Here is a 23,516-nt window from a genome sequence, read left to right on the forward strand (position 1 = left end):
CATGGACAGGAAGGGACAAGCATGGCATGGATTCCACATCTGTCTTTTTTTCCTTTTTTTTTTTTTGACTGTATTATATAGTGAGAAGAGAGGGGAGCAAAAAGGAATCGGTTGTGAAAGGTTTATGTACCAAGCTAAGTTTGATTTCAACTAGTGGGCAAATTAGTGGGTTTCTCCCAACTGTGTCACATGTTCTAGTTTGCTATGTCCACACCCTGCCTCTGCTTCTCCACAGCAAATTGGAATAGGGTGTGCTGAGTGCTAGTTATTATTATTTATCCCTTTCACTAAATAGGGAATTCCTTGATGTCATGGATTCTGGTTTTCTTTTCTTTCTTATTTTCTTTCCCCCTCCTCCCCCCTCCCCCCTTTCCCTCCTCCTCCTCCCCCTCCTCCTTTTCTCCTTCTCCTTCTTCTCCTCCTTCTTCTTCTTCTCCCCTTCCTCCTCCTCCCCCACCCCCTCCTCCCCCTCCTCCTCTTCCTCTTCTTCTTTTATGGAGGGAGTTCCACACAATGCCTAACACATAGTAGGAGCTCAATAAATAAGTATTCAATAGGTATCACTGGGGGTTATTCTGTATGTTAGTAAATTGAACACCAATAAAAAATAAATTAAAAAAGAAAAAAAATAAATAAATAAAATTAAGTCTTTGAGAATGTGATATTTCAACAGGGCCTTAGATAGAGTTCAAAGAAGAACTTTCTAGGTAGTGAGAAGGGCAGATAATGTAGGGCCTAAGAGTTAGTAGACTTGATGTGTATGCAGAAGACAGAAAAGGCTTATGCAAGAAGAATTGCATATGAGGAGGTTGGAGAGTAGTTCAGAGACACAGGATTGAAAGCTTTGGTTGGGAATGCATTGACCTCTAGTTTTCCCTCTGCTTCCAGTACATCTCTAACAGCAAACTATGATTAGGCAGGTGGACTCATAGATGGCCCCCAATTATCCCGACCACCTGGTACTTACATCCTTGTGTAATACTTTCCTATTAAATGTAGGCAGGACCTGTGACTTGCTTCCAACCAATACAATATGGCAAGATGTTGGTATTTGCTTCCACATTAACGCTCTGTTATAAAATATCGTGATTTCTGTCTTGCATTTTCTTTCTCTGACTTGCTTTCTTACTCCAGTGAAGCAAGCTGCCATGTTGTGAGTTGTTCTAATGATGAGACCATGTGCCAAGATCCTGAGGATGACTCTTACCTGGTTGTTGGCAAGAGCCACCAGTCCAATGATCTTTCAAAACTAAATTCTACCAACAACCACATGAGCTTAAAAGCCAATCCTTCTCCAACTGAACTTTAAGAGAAGATCCTGGCCTGGCTGGCACCTTGATTACAGCCTTGTGAGAGACCTTGAAGTAGAGACCCCAGCTAAGCTGTGCCTGGATTCCTGATTCATAGAAACTATGAGTTAATAAATACATGTTGTTTAAGTCTCTAAGTTGGTGGTGATTTGTTATGTAGCAATAGTGATGTTCCAAGATCCACTGAGACAGAAGGGAGTATGTGGGATGGGTAAGAAGCCCACGTGTGGCCTAGCCATTGGCCAACCACTTCCTGGAGCCTTGGGCCTGGCAGGTTTCTGGGTGCAGTACTGTTGTGATGTTAGCATAGACCCACTGCAGACAACTCTGGCTTTATGAAATTTGGGCAAGAGGCTTCTCCTGGAATGAGTCAGTGAGTCCATATCTGAGTTCCAACTTCCACAATGTCTGACAGAGCATCCTGTGGAATCTTCTGGGATCACTCTGAAGTGGAAGCACCTACTTACATTTCAGCCACTGTTGCAAAGAGCAACTGCTATCAACATAGCCTACAGGGTCAAAACAGGGACTTGGTAGGATAAACAGAAGGTCAAGTTTAAGAAAAATATCATAGAGCTCATTCAGAAAATCTGCTTCCCACTGAATGTTTTCTTGGGTCTGAAAGAATCTGAAGATAAATGCAGCTCACAGCTGTGGTCTTTTTTGCTTTTTGTTCTGTTCGGTCCCCAAAGTTTGGCTGAAGGAATAGCTCAGAAGACAACTTGCTGTGTCATATGCGTTGAACTTTAAAAGAAAACCAAAAACCCAATGAATGCCAAATATTTCTTCTTGATTCTCTAATGCCCTTCTGAACTTGCTTCAAATATTGGGATTCTTTCTCCAAATTGTGTTTAGTTGCTATTTTAACATTTTAATCAGGGTTTATTTAGACTTGCAGAGATTGACTTTAATCAAGTGAAGTATCTGGATCTGCAGCTCTGTTTTAGGAGCACTGCAAATGCTGAGGAGCATTTCTCTAAACCATACATACTTGTTTTTCTTTCTTTTATATATTGGGGTTCTCTATAAAATCATAGAAAACTCAAAAAGAGTGAGAAAAAAATTTAAAATCTTAAAGTGTCCCCCAAAACCACTGGTTTTGAGCATCTGCAAAAGATGCTGGCCATCTAAACCATGGTAGATTATATTCATATTTATATTTAAGATACACTTAGCTAGTATAATTTGTTGAGTATTTACCTATGCCAGACACCTGGGTGAATTTATTTCCAACATCCGTGTGCCATCTATTCAAAGCAAACATATTTTTAGATGCTAGCAGAGAATAAAATCTCTCAATAAAGATGACTAAGACATCTTGATCCCTAATCTTTAAGGATCTAGTGAGAGGGCAGAGGACAGTGGTCACTCTGACCTGTGATAAGGCTCTAGTTTGCCAGACTGCCTCTGTTGACTAGAATAATTAGAAACAACCCTCTTCACTTTTAGAAAGGCCCTAATTTGGAAGATAAATCATATAATAAGCTCTAGCTTAGGCCAATAGGCCAAGAGTCATATATGTGTAAAAAAAAAAAAGTAACTTTTGGTAAAATCACATTTTCTGCTTCCACTTAATGTAAACAAAAGTTGACCATCAATATTTATGTATTCAACTTATATATTGATAGTTAAGTTACATTCTAGGGGTTTGCTATGCCATAAATTACTGGCAATTTTCTAATGCTCTCGACCAATATGTAAAATTAGTCTTGCTTTACCCAGTTCAAGAGAAAGTGCACTTTATTTGACTCACTTCTTCCAGACTTGAGAGTTTCCCAGTTGCCATGGACAACACTCATCCATTGGAAAGCATAAATATCTGTGCTTCTATATGGAGATGATGACTATCGTGATTTTCTGGGGAGGGAAACTACCACCCACACCGTACTTTCTACTCCTCCAAGGAATAATCGTGAATCAGAGAAAAGCTATATGGAAATCAGAGCTGAAATAGCCTATAAATCACACTTGTCATCGTTTCCCCAAACTGTGGTTGATTTATGAAACACCCTAATGCCTCATTGCTATGGCCACACCATTCTCGTGATATGAAATCACATACATATACCATCAGGGACTACTTAAAGACTATACAAAGGGAGAAATAAAAACAAAACAGAATCAAAGCTGGAGAGCACTGAGACACGTATGGGATGCAAATTCATCAGTGGGAAATCTGGGGGATGCTGAAAATACATGTTCACACTATAGAGAGCAAGACGGACAATTGTCTGGTCAGCATTGGATTATCTAAGCTCATAGAGAATGGGGACGGTTATTCAAATGCTGAAATAATTGAATTTGTGTCTCTAGGTACAAAGGTGCCCTCCCATGGCTTCATCCTCGGGCACTCTGAGTTGGTTATTTCTAAGCAGAGGAGCAGTTAAGATTTGCTCCCAATCAAAGCTGGGTGGAGGCTTCCCAGTTCATGTTAGTAGCACTGTGTATTGAGGAAAGGTTAGAGAGTATGGCCAGCCAGAGGAAGAGTAGAGGAAGTAGGGCTGACTAATCATCCTCTTCCACCCTAAACTAAGCCATACATTGGGGAGCTGGGGAGAAACTTGGGGTACTGCCCCATATCTGTGTCCACCCAGATTAAAATCACACAACTGGGATTCAGCTTCCAGCACCCCAAGAATATACTTCCTCGGATGAGTCAAGAATCAGACTTGCTCTCACCGGAATGTCCTTCATTTAAAAAATGTCCAAGTGCTACATGTTCCAGAAATATGTCTGGGATAATTTTCTAAAATATTTCAACAGAGAAAAGTAGTCAGTGATGAAGTCGTGAGGGAAGCTAATGTGAAACCTAATTGTCGTCCTTTTGGGCTGCCACGAATGTCCAGGACACGTCCAGAATCAGCAAAAACCCATCACACAACAGCGGTGTGGGGAACGGGCAGAGACACAGAGTGAGAGGGATCTGGATTGCACTTACCTTTGCCAGGGCAGCTCTGTCTCTTCCAGCAGCCTGTCTCTTCCAATTGCAGATGATTTTGCTGGTGATGGTTATTGGGAGGTGATTCCACCCTTGTGGGTCCTCTCCCTTCACATGTTCTGCCTCTTAATTTGTTTCATTTTGCCTGGTTACTTGTCATCACTTTGAGAACTGAGCACAGTCTCGTGGTCAGATGGACCTGAGTTCAAGTGCCAGCTCTGTCTCTTAAAAGCTGTGAGACTTTGCTCAAGTTATCTGATTTTTCTGAGCCTCAGTTCTCTCATCTGCAAAATGGAGGTAATAATAGCTATGCTGTAAAGTGCTGATGAGGATTAAATGGATATAAATAACCTGGTATACAACCTGATGTAGAAGGTCCTTAGTACGTATATGCGTGTGTGTATGTGTTAGAGTTCTCCAGAGAGACAGAGCCAACAGGATGTCTCTCTCTCTCTCTCTCTCTCTCTCTCATCTATCTATCAATTAATCAATTGATCAAAGGGAGATTTATTTTAAGGTACTGGCTCATGGAATTGTGGCAGCTTGGTACATCCAAAATCTAGAGTAGGTTGGTAGGCTGAACACCCAGAAAAAATTGCTCTTCCATTTCAGAGGCAGCCAGTGGGTAGAATTCCTTCTTGCATGGGGGAAGTTCATCTTTGTTCAATTAAGACCTTCAACTGATTGGATGAGGCCCACCCACATGATGGGAGTCATCTGCTTTGCTCAAAGTCTACCAATATAAATTGTCAATATCATCCAATAAACTCCTTCACAGAAACATCCAGAATAATAGGGGATCAAATATCTAGGCACCGTGGCCTGGTCAAGTTGACACAGAAAGTTAACCATCACAGTGTATATGTATTTAAAATAGGAGCTGTGTAGCTCTTCGTATGTGTCAAATAATTATAGGCAGTGTAGACTTACTAATACCTTTTCAGTAGTCACTGACTTTATGTGGAAAAAAAAAGCTGAATAACTTTGGCTGGTCATTCCAGACCCCACATTTTGGATCTTTCAAAATTTATTCCATTCCAGCTGCCTGTGCCAAATCTTGAGTTAAGCAAAACTCCTCTCTCCGGCTGACCTAAAGCAAATCTTTTGGAAAAAAAAAAATGAAGCATGTCTAGGCAGAGACATGCTAAAGAGAAAGAAAATCCAGTCACTCTCTCCTCAAAGAGACATGTGACCCCTTCTGGAACTGTAAACTCTTCATTTTGGCTTTATTGGCACCGTGCCACAGCTTTGATGGAGAGACCATTTTAGCTTTGTCAGTTCCTTGAGGGATATGGGCCTTCTCGGAGTGGGCAGTGAGATATCCATTCTGTTACCACCCTAACCACACGGAACATATTTTTCACTCATAGCAATCCTTGGACCCCCTTGAAATGAGCCTTTTGCATATAGAAGGGTGGACCCAGCCAAAGGACTCTTGAACCATCAGGTGGAGTTACTAATATTGCTCACCTATGGAACCAACAACTATGGTTCATGAGACGTGCTTTCTGTAGCTTGCCTCTTGGCTTTTGAGACATTAGTCTTGGCTTCCCCACTGTCTCTCTCAGATTACGGTGTCTCTTGGTGTCACTAAATTATATATGGCTTAGACCATAACCATAAGCTGGCTCCACAGAAGAATATGGTTGAAAGAATGCTATGCTTCCCTAGTCTTCCCCCACTTTCTTCTTGATGCCAACAACCATCTTAGAAGATTGCACTGATGTGAAATGAGTTAAGGCAAGCTAGCTAGATAGGTCCTCGGATATTTTACATTGTTTTAAGACAGTTCTTCCAGACTGGCCACATTTCTATGGATTCCTTTGGTAGGAGGTTTCCCACATCCCAAAGATTTTTCTAAGGTAACCATTGCTTCTACTTTGTAAAGCTTTTCCCACCTCTGTTTTTAGCATTCATGTGAGGTGAAGGTTCTCTGTCTCTATCTCATGTCCACATAGCCACTCACACATCTGCCGTACTTTTTTTTTTTTTTTTTTGGTTACCCACTCTCTCACCTAACACATTCTTACTCATCCTGCAAAGTTTAGTTCAAACATAACTCCTTCTAGGATGCCTTCCCTGGAAATTCAACCACCTTCTTCTCTTTCTATAGAATCCATATGTCTTGATTACAGTTCTTACCAAATTACTGTAAGGGTTGGATATGTGTTTCTCTCCCTGCTGCACGATTAGCTCCCAAAACAAGAAATGGGGAGCCTTTATCTTTTAAACTCCATCATCTTACATAGACAACAGGAAAGAAAACTTTTAATAGAAGTTTGTTATATGGATGGATAGATGGATGAAAGGAGCCTTCAGGAAGATCTTGGAGGTATTGCAGTCAAAGTTTCAGTGCTGACTTTACCACCAACTTGCTGTGTGACATGGAACAATTTGCTTGCTCTGTTTTTTTCTCATGTCAAAATGAAAGTGACTTTTATTTAATAAAAGAGTCCTTTCCTGTTCACATAATCTGTGCTTCCAGCATGCTGCTAGGTGTCTGTCTGTGTGGCAAGGAGCTTCCAAGCAAAGATTTGTTAGGTTGGTATGGCTTCAGCATTCTACAGCAAGCCTGGGGCTTGTTGCCATGCTAGCTAGGACTCAGGCAAAAGTCTTACTCTTTCAGTGTTGTTTATTGCCTGATTTACTGGGCTGAGAAAAGGCATCACTGCACTCTCAGAAATCCTTCTCCCCAGAATTCACATATACTGTGAATGCAACTTAGCAGTATGGTCAGGACCATATACACCTTGGTGACACCAATGGATAGCAGAATGTTCTAGAGAGTTTTGCCATAACCATCTTTGACACAGAACTTTTGCCCCTTAACTACTTGGCTGTAAGGCAATATTGCTATAAAAGATATTTTTTAAAAACCAACCTGGGGGATCCCTGGGTGGCGCAGCGGTTTAGCACCTGCCTTTGGCCCAGGGCGCGATCCTGGAGACTCGGGATCGAATCCCACGTCGGGCTCCCAGTGCATGGAGCCTGCTTCTCCCTCTGCCTATGTCTCTGCCTCTCTCTCTCTCTCTCTCTCTCTCTCTCTCTGTGTGTGTGACTATCATAAATAAATAAAAATTAAAAAAAAAACAACCTGGTTGACAGTTTGGTTTCATTTCTCGATTGACAGAGTACTTTCAGTTTTATATTCTATTAATCTCAGCCCTCGTAATGGTCCACACAGTGGACCATTTCTTATAGAACTTTGGAACATCTATTGACAAACACGTGACAGTATGCCAAGAACAGACAACAGCACAGATGCTTCCACAGCACAGCACAAAGCTCAGTTACAAATGTGCAGTAGTATTTGGAAACTGATACCTCTCTTAATGAAGAAAGAAATTTTAGCAAAAAAAGAAAAAGTGGAATGCTGAACAAGAAGATGAATCCGTAAGCAAAAAAAAAAAAAAGTATACCATGAATGAAAGACTTTGAAGACTTTGAAGACAAATGCTTACATACAGTACACAAAATAAAATCAGTTACTTGCAGTGCTGCCATGAATATATACAATACATTATGAATGTATTTAAATATTTTGCATTTTACAATAGTCTTTAATTTTGTTCATTTTTCATGTTTCATTCATTTCCTTTTTAATGAATGTCCCTCTTCTACTTTAATGATTTTGTCTTTTATGGCAAAATTGCCTTATGGCCAGTTAGTTACATGAGCAAAAAAGCTTGTGGCAAAGGTGCCAGACACATACCACAACCTGAAAGATGAGTGGGAAAGCCAAGACTCATGGGTCCAAAGCTAAGAGGCAAGTCATGAGCATCATAGACTCCCAATATTGGGAAAGACCTCAAGATAGTGGCTTCATCCTGGATCAGAGATATCTTTTCTCAGTGGGCATTTTTGTGTTTTTTTTTTAATTAAAGATTTATGTATTTATTTGGGAGATAGAGAATGAGAGTGTGGGTGGGGCAGAGGGAAAGAGAATCCACTGAGCATGGAGCCCAATGCAGGGCTCAATCTCAGGACCCTGAGATCACCTGAGCTGAAACCAAGGGTCAGCTGCTGACCAACTAAACCTCCCAGGTGCCCCTCTCAGTGGATATTCTATACCTACTTTATACCCCTCCATGACATGCAGCTCACTACATAATGAGGCAGTCCATGCTATTATCAGACATGGAGAAGGAATAATGGTCAAATTCTACTCAAACTCTAGTCAAGCTGGAGCCACATTGTTTGAGAACCCAAATAGCTGAAATCTTAGATATCCGTATGCTCCAGCAATTAGGAGTATGATTCTGTATTCAGCTGTCATGAATACTCATACAGAGTCAGCCATATGCTGATGGTGTGACTTTGTGCAAAATCTCTCTCTCTCTCTCCTTCAGTTTTCTCACCTACAAATGGGGGTATTGTAGTACCCAACTTATAGTATTGTTATGAGATTTGAAAGAGATGATACATATAAAATGCTTAGCACAGTAATTAGCTCAGACTAATGCTACCTATTGAACACTCATTATATCTAGTAGCATATCAGCTGTCATGCAGAGGATCCTCATTTTCCTCTCTTTAGCAGATAATTGGGACAGATACTCAAATAGGTACTTCTAGCCACAAAATCCAAGAGTATCAGAAGAAGGGAGTTGTGTTTGGAATCACAGTGATGGGTCCCAATTCTTAGCTCTGCCACTTGCACTAGCAGGATTGCATTTGGCAAGTCACCCTAAGATCAGTTTATCTGTCTAGAAACGAAAGGTTGTTACTAAGTCAACATTTCTCCCTTTATAGTAAGCGTAAACAGCTCAATCCCTTGAAATTTCAAAATGGGTGAAATTATTTGAACAACAGTAAATCTAAGCAGTGAGATGATTTTAAAATAATTCTAAGTGTGTGCATGAATTTTCTCCTGGGAAAATCTGATGTGTCCTTTCCCATTTTCTCCCCTTCCCCATAAGACTCCTAGACAACGAGCTCAAATCCCTGTCTTAGACAGCCTCCAACTTTTCTCTTCCACCCCAGAAATGTTTGCCCATTATGCTCAGGAAAAACAACCATTAGAAGTTATTACTCAAAAATTATCATAGACATTTGTTCATCTGTCAAAAAGTAACAAGAAAATTGCATTGAGGGGAACAGTGGTATAAAATTTCATAAGCTCTTTCAGTAATATATTTTAAAATAAGTGAAAGTCAACATGTAGTGAAACGAAAACATGGTAGATCGGTATTACTATCTTAAGGAAAAAAAAAAAACAACTTGTGCACACACTGGACTCCAGTACATTCATATTATCCACCCCACACAGAATTGAAAAATCATTAAGCCCACAAAAATTCCGTGTGTCCATAGTGTCTGCACTCATTTTCCTTCTTCTCCCCCCAAGCATCAATGGCTCTGTCTTTCCCTTCTTATCAGGTTCTGCCTCACGCCCCTGCCCATCTCACCCTGGATCAGAAAAAAAGGAGGCTTGGGAATACCTGAAAATGGGCTTCACGGGCGGGATGACTTCCTACCTCCATCCCCGCAAAAGGCTGCAGCTTTGCCCCAGACTTCCTTGGCGCCCACCCGCCAAGGCAGCAAAAGGAAGCAATAGCTGTCAGCCCCTGCCAGGCTGGGTCTTCGCAAGGTGCAGCTGAATAATCAATTATCAGGTCAGTGTATCTCAGTTTCCCCGGCTGCGGTCCACAGGCCTTCACAACATCAAAGCCTGCAGGAGCTGGCCTGGGGCGGGGGCGGGGGGGCCTGCTCCCAGACACCGGCACCAGCCTGCCGCTCAGCCCAAGCCCCCGCCCTCACCAGCCTTGCTTTGTTTCCTCCATCCTTTCCACAAGGTGTCTGGAAAGAAAGACCACTGTTTCCTTGAAAAGGGCCCAGTTGGAAAGGAGAGACGGTGCAGACAGCAGCATTTGGCAACTCCGTGGCTGGGGGCGAGGACCAGGAGCTCTGAAATAGATACTTCAAACAAGTTTTGTTTTCATTTTGGTACCTTAAGTGGCTGTATTAAAACAAAGCCAAGAGATCCAAACTGTGAGGACCTTCTAGAAGAAAACCAGGGCCCCCGGCAGCCCTCCTGCTTCCACATACCCAGAACCCACACAGTCAGAGAGGGCGCCTGTGCTCCCGGTTGTTTGTGGAGTTTACTGTAAGAAAAGTCAGAATATCAAGTGATTGAAGAGAGGCACCTTGGCAGCTTGAGAGCAAGCTGGGAAACAGTTTAAGGAACAAAAAAATTCTTGTCTGCGAAGATGTCCAGTTTTCCTGAGTGTTGGTGTGGATATTTATGTTACTCTGGGGAAAGTGATGGTACAGGCAGATTGCCTGATAGGAGGGTGGTTGGCGGGCACATCAGACAGCAGGTTGTAAGGGTTCAGTTTAAAAACAAATATTGTTTATAGGGCAGCCCAGGTGGCTCAGCGGTTTAGCGCCGCCTTCACCCCAGGGTGTGATCCTGGAGACCCGGGATCGAGTCCCACTTCAGGCTCCCTGCATGGAGCCTGCTTCTCCCTCTGCCTGTGTCTCTGCCTCTCTCTCTCTCTCTCTCTTTCTCTCTCTCATGAATAAATAAATAAATAAATCTTAAAAAAAAACAAATATTGTTTATAGAATAGGTTGCACACCTGGGTCAAAAGAAGTCCTGCTAAAACAACATTTTCTCAGGCTTGGGGGTTTTGTTTTCTGGCTTGGCTGAAGCAGAGGACTCCAATGTGTGTTGGGTAAATGGGTCAACAATTCTCAGAATCGGCCAGAGGGTGAAGAGGAGACAGACTCAGGTGTGTTCATCTGTAAAATGGGAGCTACGATTGTTCCCTTCATAGGTGTCCATGGTGGAGGCAGAAGGAGATCATTACCAGCTGCCGGATAGTGTGATTTTATTTGCTTCTTCTGGACACCAAGAGAAAATGATAGAATTCACCCAAGTAGCAATATGTATTTTGAAAAATCCTTGAGGGGGGGGGGCGGGAATCTAACTTGAGAAGGTATGCTGACAACAAAACATTTTAATTATGTCCAGTGTATATTTATGGAGTGCCCACCACATGGCAGGTGCTAAGAATGCAGATTTGTTGCTATTTCGTGCGTTTGGAACATAGAAACTAGATTACATGTTGCTTAGCATTGAAACGGAAGAGAAAAGCCAGTGACTACTAATCGGTATGAGGTTCCTTTCGGGTGGCCCGAAGCTCTAAAATGAGGCCACGGAATGGTTGCATATATACCTGCAAATATACTCAAATACGCTGACCTGTACATTTTAATTGAGTGAATTATGTGGTACATGAATTATATCTCAATAAGCCTGCTTTTAAAAAAACATAGAGAAACAGTATAAAAAAGAAAAAGCAACGAAAACAAAACGGCAACAACAAAACCAGGTTTTGGACAGGAATATACTAGACTGACTTGGTTTCTTTCCTCATGGAGCCTGAAGTCTTCTGAGGTAGCCACACATTTGCTAATTGGCCAAATAAAGAGGCCGCCAGATAAAGACTAAGTGGCAATAGCGCGATGTGGCCAATGCTGGCGATCACCTGGAACTCTGTGTGTGTGTTCCTCTGTCTCCCTCCAGTCTGAAGTCAGAGCCTATGCTTACAGGCATCCCCGCAGCCAGGTGTGGCCCTGGCAGTAAGTCCTTGACCGGTGTGGGGTGTGAACAGAGGTAACGTGTGCATTTTCCCAGTCAGGTAGCTTCCATCCTTAGAGCAAACTCTCTTATTTTCTGTTCTCCCCACAGACTGGGAAGCCACCATCACCTTCTTTGCAGATGGTACAGAAGAAGACAGAAGGCAAGGCCTACTCATTCCTTTAGACTACCCCTCTGCCCCCTTCCTTGCCTCGCTCGCACTAAGAAAGCTGCTTTCATCTTTATCTGAGCTTTTCTATACATGGCTCTTTTTCTCTGGCTGCTTTTAAGATTTGCTATTTATTACTGATTTTAAGCATATTGCAATTATGATTTTGACGATTTTGAGCAGGTTTTGATTGTGATAGACTTCTTCATGTCTCTTGTGCTAGGAAGACATTGAGTTTCTTGGACCTATAGGCGTATAGCTTTTATTAAATTTTTAGGCGGATTATCGACTATTTCTGCAAATACTCTTTTTGCCCACATGTACTCTCTTCTTCATGGAACACAATTACATGTATATTAGGCTACTTGAAATTGCTCTTTGGTTCGCTGATCCTCTCTTTTCATACAGTGTATTATTCATTTTACACACCATACATTTCAGGTCTAGAAGCTCAATGTGAATCGAAAGAAAGAAAAGAAAGAAAGAAAGAAAGAAAGAAGGAAAGAAAGAAAGAAAGAAAGAAAGAAAGAAAGAAAGAAAGAGAAAAAAAATAAAAGATACATAAAAAGACGAAAGAAGAAAAATAAAACAAAAGAAAAAAACAGAATCATAACCAAATCCAGCCCTCACAAAACACATCAAAAGACCCCTCACAGCTAGCCCTACCCCGACCCCTCCAATTAGCTCCCAGAAGCCCTCCCTCCCGACAAAGAAAGAAAGAAAGAAAGAAAGAAAAAAGAAAGAAAGACCTCTTTTATGTCTTTTTAAGTCAAAGCCATCTTTAATTAAAGCTCAACTTCTGACCATCTGGAATACAGTTATAATTGTTCTAATGTCCTTTCCTGCTAATTTTAACATCTGTGGCAGTTCTGGGTCAGTTTCAGCTTATTCATTATTCACCATTTGGGTCATATTTTCTGGTTCCGCTGCATGCGTGCTGACGCTGGGATGTTAGCCATCGTGAATTTCACCTTGATAAACATTTTGGAGATTTTTTTGGAGATGCAGTGACGTTTCTTGGCAACAGCTCCATCATTTTGGATCTTCCTAGGTATGATTTGCTGGGCAGGTTGGAAGCAATGCTCAGTCTAGAGCTAATTAACCCCTACTACCGAAGCAAGGCCTTCCTGCGCACTCTCCCCAGTGCCCATGAAATAAGAGGTCTAGCCGGGATGAGCGGCGTTATCCCTGGTCCTGTGAGAGTATCAGACAATGTTCTCTTCTGTCCTTTTGGATGAATCTTTCCCTTATTTTGAGTAGTTTCCTCACAGGCCTGTGCTGATCACTACTCTGCTGAGTATTCAGGGAGGACCGTCTTGCTGATCCTTGGGGTTCTCTCCACATGCAGCTCTCTCGTCTCCAAAATTCTGCCCTGTGTACCGGGTTCACAGAAGTCTACATATTATAGCTGCCCAGTCTCCCTGGACACTCAGCTCAGTGATTCAACTCACAGAGTCTCTTCTAGTTCCTCCCACAGACTGCAAGCCTTTTCAAGGAAGTGAGCTGGAGCAATCATAGTGTTTGCTTCATTTTTCTCCATCTCCCAGGGATCACAATCTTTTGTTGCTTGGTGGTGTACAGTGTCTTGAAAATAATTTTTCCCTGTATTTTGCCTCTCTTCATTTATTGGTTTATTTCAGGTGGGAGGGTGGATCTTGTTAATTTATCTTACATGGAAGCAGAAGATATGCTTCCCAATATCTTATTTAACCTTATCAATGAGGCTTTGAAATAACTAAGCTACCCTCATTTGCAGGGGAGGAGGGCGAGGTGCAGGCAGGTATCATAGCTTGTCTAAGCTCACACAGCTCCTAAGTGGTAGTGCCCAGATCTCATCCCAAGTTTGTGTCTTGAAAATAGTTACTTATATTCTTTCCTGTGCTATGCATTCTCTTGAAAGGATCTCGGTGGGAGGAGAGGGCTTGAAAACAGGAGCACAGAATACTCATTGGAGCACTGCAGACCACTTTCCTGCTCCTTCAGGGTCTGAATTAAGTCAAAACATAGGGTGCAGACACAGGGACCTCACCAGGATCGGTCACCATCCTCCCATCTCATAGTGAACGATACTCTAGCTCAGCAAGTCTCAGCGTTGAAAACAAACAAACAAATGAACTCTTGGTTGGGGAAAATATACAATGTCTTGAGTTACTAACAACAACAAATTGGAGAAAATAAAGATTAAAAATTAATATACTTAGTTTCTTTCCTGAGCAGAGACTTGGTTGGGCATTAACGCAGGCCCAGCCAATCGTTGGAGCCATGTGACTCCAGCCATGGCAACTGGCCCAGCCTTTACTTCCAGGCCCTAGGCTGGGTCACTCCAGGTTCTTCCCCAAGACTTTGTTCATCTGGGGCCAAAAGAAAAGGAGTTTTGTCTTTTGGGACACAGGATAGGAAGGCATGAGTCAGAGCTCTCTGGGAGCCACCTACCAAACCATGCAAAGAACTTGTATGCAGTAGGAGAGAACAAGACGACACATAAGGCAGACACAGGCAAGAATTGGAGTACAGTGGGGCTAGGCAGTGTGGGGGAGGGTGATACATCAGAGAAAAAAAGGAGGTCATCACAGTTTGGTCGTTCATAATCTGCAGATCTCACCAGATCAGAAGCCAGTGCCTGGACTTCCCAGTTGCATGATCTAGTAAATCCTACCGTATGCCTAAACTGATTTGAATTGAGCTTCTGTTACTTACAACTAAAAGAGTCCCGGTAAATATGGAGAGGAAGCAACGTACCCAATACAAGATCCTGAATTGTAGGGAGGCAGGGATGAGACTTCATTATATATCACATATAACTGGGCAGGAGAGGGAATTCCGGGCCCTAGTTTCTTCACCTTGGGGTGAGCAAAGGCTGCCAATTATTATTGTCATTGGCACATGCATGTTGAAGCCATAAAGACTTAGTGCTGGGCACATTCTCAGGGTTTTCGGTGATCCTTCCACAACCAGTGAGGAAGATCTTGTTAGAGTCTCCCTATGGAAAATGAGCAGAGAAGTTAAATGCCTCGAGTCCAGAGCTGGTTTGTGTTGGAGGCAAGATTCTCAAATGCAGGCAGCCTGACTTTCCCACCATGTTCTTGACCACTGGGCTGTCTTGCCACTGTGCTGGAGCATTTATCGGCCTTCTGCTTGAGCACCAGGTGACGTCAGGAAGTGATCTTTGACTGGTCTCTGACAGCATAGCATGAACCTTTATTCTGTATCAGGCAGTTTCATCCAGATTTCTCCCTGAAGGATGAAAGAGCTGATGGCAGCCACATTTTTGAGCAGAGGAGGAAAGGAACTAGACTGTTCTAGTTTTTTTTTGTAAAGTTGTCTTCTCACCCATTATCCAAATGACTCCTCATTTGATGGTGGCTACAGTTCAGAAAGTGCTGGTCAAGATAGCTGAGAGTGAACCCTGGGTGCAAACCTTCGTAACCTAAGTTCCCAGAAAGATTCCCTGTCGCATCCCAGGTGTCACTCTAGCAGAATTCCAATGCGGTTCCTGCTAAACCAGTAGATCAGTGTGCTTTTCCTACAACGACACCACAGCACTTGATTTTACAGAGTTCCCAGTTGCCCCAATTACAAAATGAATGAGAAAAGAGATGCCCAAAGGGAAAAATTGGGGCCACAGGACAGACTTTGCAATTTTTCAGTTTCTGAATGATTCAGTAGGATGCATGTCACACTAAGTGGATGGGTGCCTGTTTGGACAAGTGAGGCCAGGAAGTGATTTTCCCTATGGCAGTTTTCCCTTTGAAATTCTTTTTGTTAAAAAGTAAATGGGTTTTCAACCATCAGCGGGACCAAATCTAATAAACAAAATGACACAGGCACCTCTGGCATTTTCTATGATGGCTTTGGATTTTTTTTTATCAGTGGTAGGGTTTGGGGAAGTTCTGCTGGGCGTCAGAAGAGAACTCGGTAGGGGCTGCATGTTTAGACAGGGTGGGGCTGGGAAGCAATCACAGAAGGCCCACCCTGGGTCTGGGCTGTGGGAACAATAAACACAGGGTAGACTCCCATGTCATAGGAAGGAAGAGACCATCATTAAGCTCTCTGGAAGAACGGAACTGCGGAGTCTCCAGTGGCTTTGGGGCTGGTGTCATCCCATCCCTGAGGTCATCATCACACATGTCTTTCTCACACACCAGATGGTCTGTGCCTTGGAGTTGGCAAGCTGATGCTCCTCCTGTCCCAGTTGGCCAATACCTACAGGCTAGAGTTTGCAGGAAGAAAGTACATTTGGAACCACGAAGAGGGGGAATATTGCCTCAAACCTACTTGGACAACTTTACCCGGCAGATGGCAAACAGGGAGCCATGAGTCCTTGGATTGGCTCTGCCACTTACTAGCCCTGTGTCTTTGGGCAAATTCCATTACCTCTCTGCGACCCAATAGTCTCATCTAAAAAGTAAGCAGTTATAGCCTGAAGAAGCCTTAGAGATTATCTAATTAAAACAAGCTATTGACTCTAAAAATGAAGGGAATAGCCAAGAGACCATTGTTCTATTGCATGTAGAATTTTCAGGAGATTAAAAATTCCTCATTTTTATTCTCTACTGTCAGGTTGCAAGTAAAGGAGCAAAAAGGAGATTATAGGAGAAACATCAGAATCCCTCAGCACATATTCAGAGGACCCTGTGTACTAATATTTCCTTAATATTTGTCTTTAAGCCAACTCACATTTTTTTCCCAATAGAAATACTTAAAAAGGAATCTTTATATCACTTGCCATAATAAGAATTTTAAAACAGTGTATTATTTTCATTGTATTTTTTTCCAATTACCTTCTAATTAGATACTGTTGCCTGCCAAAGGTTCTAGCCTCAGGCTTGTTTTCTCCTTAATGCTTGCTAATCTCTCTTTTTAATAGAGAAGTATTAAAGACCTACTCATTCTGAGCCAAAACACTTCCTCTTGATGTAATCAGCAAGTGAGAAAGTGAGTCCCTTTTCAGTAATGTTCAGCTCCCGAGATTTCATTGTTGTTTTGTTCATGCGCTTCCGAAAACCATCTCCAAAACTACCACTGGTGCCTGGTTCACATTTTCTGCAGTTGGGAATGGGGAATGTAGGCTCTCTCATGCCTAACCAGAAGTCCAATTAAACAGTCAAATCCCTGGTAGGCTGAAATCGGCCCTGGCCATTAAAGAGATTTTCTTGCAAAGGGCAGGACCCTGTGCCTTTACCACCAATGGCTTTGGTGCAAGCTTTATACAGGTGTTCCATAAAAATAAACTATTTTCGAACAACACTGGCCCTGTCCAGTGCCTCCTGGAGAATGATAGAACAGAAACCTCAGCAACTAGGCCGGGCATTGTACCAGCTGCTCCTGTACCCACTTTGAGAACTCAAGCTTCTTGAGAACTGATAAAGCTCTTGAGACATGGCTACAGAAGTCAGGCTATTCCTATCCACATAAAACATCCGTAAGCAGGTCCACATGGGTCAAAATACTAGCACACAGTAAAATGTAAAAGTGGAGAGGTTTGATAGAAAAATCCCTGTTTTTTTTTTTTTTTTCTTTCTTTAAACAGCAAATTTTAGAGGTGCCTGGGTGGCTCAGTTGGTTAAGTGTCTGACTCTTGACTTCAGTTCAGGTCGTGGTCTCAGGGTCATGGGATTGAGCCCTACATGTGTCTCCACACTAGGTGTGGAGCCTACTTAAAATTCTGTCTCTCTCCCACACTCTCTGCCCCTGCTCTCTCTCTCTCTCTTTCTAAAGAAATTAAAATTAAACAGTAAATTTTAATATCTGAGTATGTTGGTGGACACTTGAGAAAGTGACACTGTTCACTGTGTTGATATTGCAGGGAACACTGTTGATAGTTAATGAACTTATAAACCATGATTCAAGGACCTGGATCTTTAGGACTGCGGTTGCTCCCAGATCAGGGGCCGTCCAACAGATTGATGAGTTTAGGTTCCAAGATGAGGCATGAGGGTCTTGGTTATGGGGTCAGTAGTCCTCTGCGTGTCACATTTGCTTTATCAGGGAGACAATGGTGGTGGTGGTGATGAGGATAGTTTAATTAAGCACCTGAAACAGGAGCTGTTTTACTCATCATCTCCTTTAACCCCTCCCACGATCAAATGATACAGATCTAATGATTACACTTTACAATAAAGACTCTGAAGCACAAAGAGGTCAAGATGTCTACAGCTGTAGAGTCAATTATGAGGAGGGAGCTCAATCTTCTAAATCAGGCTTGTTCTATCACGTTTCCTGAAATCTTCACTGATTTGCTCTCAGGATGAGTTTGCCTTCCCCATCCCTCCAAAAGCCCTTCATCCCTGCCACGTATGCTTTGGCTCTGTGGAAGCTCCCCCTGGAGCATTTTCAACACAGAAATGTTATGTTTCCAAGACATTTGTATCCTCCTTAAACACACACGTAATCCTAAGACTAGACATGATTGGAGAGAAAGAGTGTACTTAGGGTTCCTTAAAGGAATTTTGAATAAATTATACTGGGCACTTTCCTACACATAGTAACTCAAAGAAATTCATACTGTTTTGGAGATTTCAAGCTTAAAATATATCTTCGATGGAGTGCCTACTGAAGATTGAAAAAAAAAAAGAAAAGCTTAATATCGACGATATTAACATGGAAGTTTGATGTTCTATATGAAGTTAAATTGCTTTGATTTGTCATCATGCAAGAGTTAGGATACTCTGGCTACATTTACTAGAAGAGTTAGCATACTCTGGCTACATTTATTACTTCTATCCATTAATAGGTTCCTATTAAGCACCTACTATATGCCACACACTGTGACAGGGATACCAGTGATAATGGGCATTATGAAGAAAAAGCAAGCTGTGATGGTGCCTTGCACAGGGAGCTGAACCTAGTCTGTGGCTTTAGAGAAGATTCCCAAAGCCAGTTTTGAAGCTTGCTTCCAAGGAAGAATATGTACAGGATATGTGAAATCCCCAACTTACAAAATCATAATGGCATACCTCCAAAGTCATGTTAGAAATAAAATCCGAGGAGAAAAAATGCTTCTTTTAAGTAATCCCTACACCAAACATGGGGCTGAAATCAAGAGTCACATACTCCACGGGCTGAGCCAGTCATGTGCCCCTACCCCCAAAAAGTTACTTAAATATAAAAAAAAAAAAGTTACTTAAATATAGCATCAGTTATACCAACTATTGATAGGACACATCCAATCTGGACAAAGAAAAACAGTGGTGTTATAAATCATTTATTCATTTTTTTCCTTTTCGTGGTAAATGTAACATTTGCCATTTGAACCGTTTTTAAGTGTACAGTACAGTGACATTAAGTACACATTAACATTCATAGTGCCAAGCTACCATGGCCATGATCTGTTTCTGAAGTTTTTTTTAATCACCCCAAGCAGGAACTCTGTAACCCATAAGCAGTAACTCCCCAATCTCCCTTCTTCCTCTGTCCACTGGTGATCTCTAGGTTTGTATTCTGACTCTTTGAATTTGCCTCTTCTAGATATTTCATAAGTGGATCACACACTGTCCTTTTGTGTCTGCCTTATTTCACTTGGCATGATGTTTCTAGATTTATCCACATTGTAACACGTGTCAGAATTCTATTCCTTTTTATGGTTGCTTATGTGGATAGACTGCCTTCATTACCCCTGAATCTGTTTGTGGATCTTGGGTTGATTTCGCCTTTGGCTCTTGTGAATAATGCTGCCGTAAACATTAGCATATGAATACCTGAGTCCATTTTCAATTCTTTATATATCTAGTAGTGGAGTTGCCTGAAGTCAATTCTACATTTAGCTTTTTGAGGAATGTCCGCACTGTTTCCTGCAGCAGCTGCATCATTTTCCATTCCTATTCCCAGTGTATGCAGGTTCCGGTTTCTTTACACCCTCACCAACACTTGTCATTTCTGTGTTTTATTATCGCCATCATAATGGGTATGAGGTGGTATCTCATTGTGCTTTCTTTTAAAAAAGATTTTATTTATTTATTTATTTGGGGGAGGGGGAGAGAGCGAGCGACCACATGCAAGCATGGGGAGGAGCAGAGGGAGAAGCAGACCCCTGCTGAGCAGGGAGCCTGATTTAGGACTGGATCCCAGGACCCCAGGATCATGACCTGAGCCAAAGGCAGATGCTCAGCTGACTGAGCCACCCAGCTACCTCCTCTCATTGTGCTTCTGGTTTTCTTGATGACTACACTGAGCATCTTCCTATGTGCTTCTTGGCCATCTGTATATTGTCTTTAGAGAAATGTCTCTCCAAGTATTTTGGCCATTTTTTAAATTGGATTGTTAGTCTTTTTTGGTGTTGAGTTTTGGATTTTTTAAAAAATATATTTTCTGGATATTAAACCTTTATCGTGTCATTTGCAAATGTTTCTCCCCATTTTGTAGGGTTTGGTGTTTTTTCTTTCATTTTGTTGATAATGTCCTTTGAGGCAGAAAGTTTTGAAGTTTGCTGAAGTCCAGATTATTTGTTGGGTTCCTGTAGGTACTTTTGGAGTATTAGTTTGTGAGGGCTGCCATCACAAAGCACTCTGGTTTTCTCTTTCACCATATCAAAAATACCTGTGGTTTCCTCTGAGGCCTCTCTCTTTGGCTTGCAGATGACTTCCATCTTACTGCCTCTATGCATGATCTTTGCTCCTCCGTTGTGTCTCTTCATGTGCCCTAACTTCCTCTTCTATTTTCTTTTTAATTTTATTTATTTGAGAGAGAGAGAGAGAGCGAGCACAAGCAAGCATGAGTGGGGGAGAGGGGCAAAAGGAGAGGGAGGATCTCAAGCAGACTCCGTGCTAAGCAGGGAGCCTGACTCGGGCCTCAATCCCAGGACCCTGAGATCATGACCTGAGCTGAAGGCAGATGCTCAACCGACTGAGCCACCCAGGCGCCACAGATTTCCTCTTCTTATAAGGACACCAGTTGTACTGAATTAGCTTACTTTCTTGTTAAAGGAGACAGAAAAAAAACCAAATAAATGAGATAATACTTGATAGCAACGAGTTCTATAATGAAAAATAAACATAAAATTCCAAAAATGAAATGCCAGAATGGAATGGAGAGTGAATGAGGGAGAGAGACTGTACTTAAGTCCAATGATCAGGGGAATCCTCCCTGAGGGCTTGATAGTTCACTGGCACCTGACTAATCAGAAAGGACCAGGTATTTAAAAATCTGGGAGAGAATTCAGTCTCACTACATAGGAAACCACACACTTGAAGCCAGTGCCCTTGCTTACAGTGGCAGGGCCAAGATTTGCATCCAGGTCTGTCAACCTCCCTTTGAAACAATTTGTATTATGCATTTCAAGATGAATCAGCCAAAGTGAGTGATTCAATATCATGTCAGTAGTGGGAGAAAAGGTAAATGGCAAAAAAAAAAAAAAAGAAAGAAAAGGAAAAAAAAAGATATTATTTATTTACTTATGTATCGAATTTATTGATTCTTTGGCAGCCATGAGGGGGTAATCAAATGACATATTAACTTGACCAGTATTTTGACAAGCTGCCTGGAATGTAGGTCCCCAGAATTATGTAAGACCAATAAACGACATTTCTTGCTGGGTAAGGTAGCAGACATTCCATTCTCCAGATCCAGGGCTGGCCACAGGGGGATTTCTGGGTGGCCAAGGAGAACAAGAAGTTGCAGATGCTTGGTTTTTGCTGGACTTGCCTGATGAACATCGAAATGACAAATTGTCTTTCACAGTCCCTAACAAGGGATGACAAAACATGGTGGTGGCTCAGTGTACAAGTCACATTCCACTCTTATAGGCTTGTGAAAAAGCCAACCCAGTTCTCAGAGCTCTTCTGGACCCCAGACCAAATTCTTCTCCTTGGGAAAGCCCCACCCAAAAGCAAACACGCCCCAAACACACTGCATTCTCCCACAGCACAGCTCCCAGAGAGTTGCGTTGCTCAGCACAATCTCAGCTTTTAAAAAACACACCATAGGAGAAGACCCTTCTCTAGGGAGAAGAGTTTATTTCTGATTCCCTAGGCATTGGTCTTATTTGGTACCTTTTTAAAAAAAATTTGAGCTGCAGAGAAGACATCTCTTTGGGGTTCTGATAAGTCTTCATCAATAAGAGCTCCACCTCCCCCTCCTGCCCAGGCAGGGGATTTTCAATCCCAAATTCATTTCTCCAATCTCTGTCACTCGCTGATTTTCCATATTCTGACCCCAACTTCTGTGCTTTCTTTATTTTTTTATTACCTTTCCTCAGTTACATGTTTCTAATTAGAAGCATCATGTTTTACTCATCTTTGCCTGTAGTACCACAACACCTATGATGCTTGAAATAAATATATTCTCAATAATTTTTTTTTTAGGGAAGACCAATTTATCTTGTGAAAACCTTTATGTTTTGCATGTACTTTTACAAAGTTGGGAGCTGCTATTATTGGCTTATGCATACCTGTAATAAGGGTAGCATTAGAGGCAACTCTGATAAATGCAGTAGATGGATATTATAGAAAAAATGATGTAAAGTTGCCACATCACACAATCTAATTGCATTATTTCAAAGGGAGAGGAATAATAAACAGAATAAGCCTCTTTTTAATTTACGGCTGGGGAAGTTGATATAACAAGTATTACAATTTGTAGACTGTCCAGGTACTTACAGCCACTAATGTAAAGCTTGATGGAACAATATAAAAGAGAATACTCTCTAATAGAACAGAACACTTGAAAAATTAACAGTACATATAATGTGGTTGGAGTTTTAAACAACATATATTGTGCATGAGTGGGAGCATTATAAATCATTTTAAGCATAAATAGTAATATCCATTAAGAGTAATGAGAATACTCAGGGATGCCTGGGTGGCTCAGTGGTTGGGCGTCTGCCTTCAGGTCAGAGTGTGGTCCCAGGGCGCCAGGATAGAGTCCCACGTCGGGCTCCCTGCGTGGAGCCTGCTTCCCCCTCTGCCTGTGTCTCTGCCTCTCTCTGTGTGTGTGTCTCTCATGAACAAATAAATAAAATCTTAAAAAAAAAAGAGTAATGAAAATACTCATTGACTTTGACTCCATTCTCTGTCTCATGGGAATTGATGTTAAGGAAGTAAGTCCAATAGACAAAAAGCAATTCTATACTAGTACAGATCTTCCCTCAACGTATGATAGGGTTACATCCTGATAAAGCCATTGTAGGTTAAAAATATCATAAATCAAAAATTTATTTAGTACACCTAACCCACTGACCATCATAGCTCATCTTTGCAGATGTTAAATGGGCTCAGGACACTTATATTAGCCTATAGTTGGGCAAAATAATCTTACACAAAGCCTATTTTATAATAAAATGTTGAATAACTCATGTAATGTATTGAATGTTGTTGTGAAAGTGAAAAACAGAAAGGCTATTTGGGTACAGATGGCTGTCGGTGTATTGTTCACCCTCATTGGTTGTGTGGCTAACAGGGAGCTGTGGCTGCCACTTCTCAGCATCATAAGCAGCATCAGACCACATGTCGCCTGCCCAGGAACAGATCCAAATTCAAAATTCAAAGTACAGTTTCTACTTAATGCACATCACATTCATGG

General features: G+C 41.8%; 1 long non-coding RNA gene across 1 annotated transcript in view; it reads left to right on the top strand.

The window, feature by feature from the left end:
* LOC111096125 overlaps positions 1-9,855 on the top strand; it is a 46,942-nt gene extending 37,087 nt beyond the window's left edge. The window contains exon 3 of the long non-coding RNA XR_005358936.1: positions 9,628-9,855. This is a non-coding gene — a long non-coding RNA (uncharacterized LOC111096125). The remainder of the gene's footprint in view (positions 1-9,627) is intronic.
* Positions 9,856-23,516: the final 13,661 nt, after the last annotated feature.

Source organism: Canis lupus, chromosome 5 (assembly GCF_011100685.1).
Source record: "Canis lupus familiaris isolate Mischka breed German Shepherd chromosome 5, alternate assembly UU_Cfam_GSD_1.0, whole genome shotgun sequence".
In the NCBI taxonomy this organism is placed as follows: domain Eukaryota; kingdom Metazoa; phylum Chordata; class Mammalia; order Carnivora; family Canidae; genus Canis; species Canis lupus.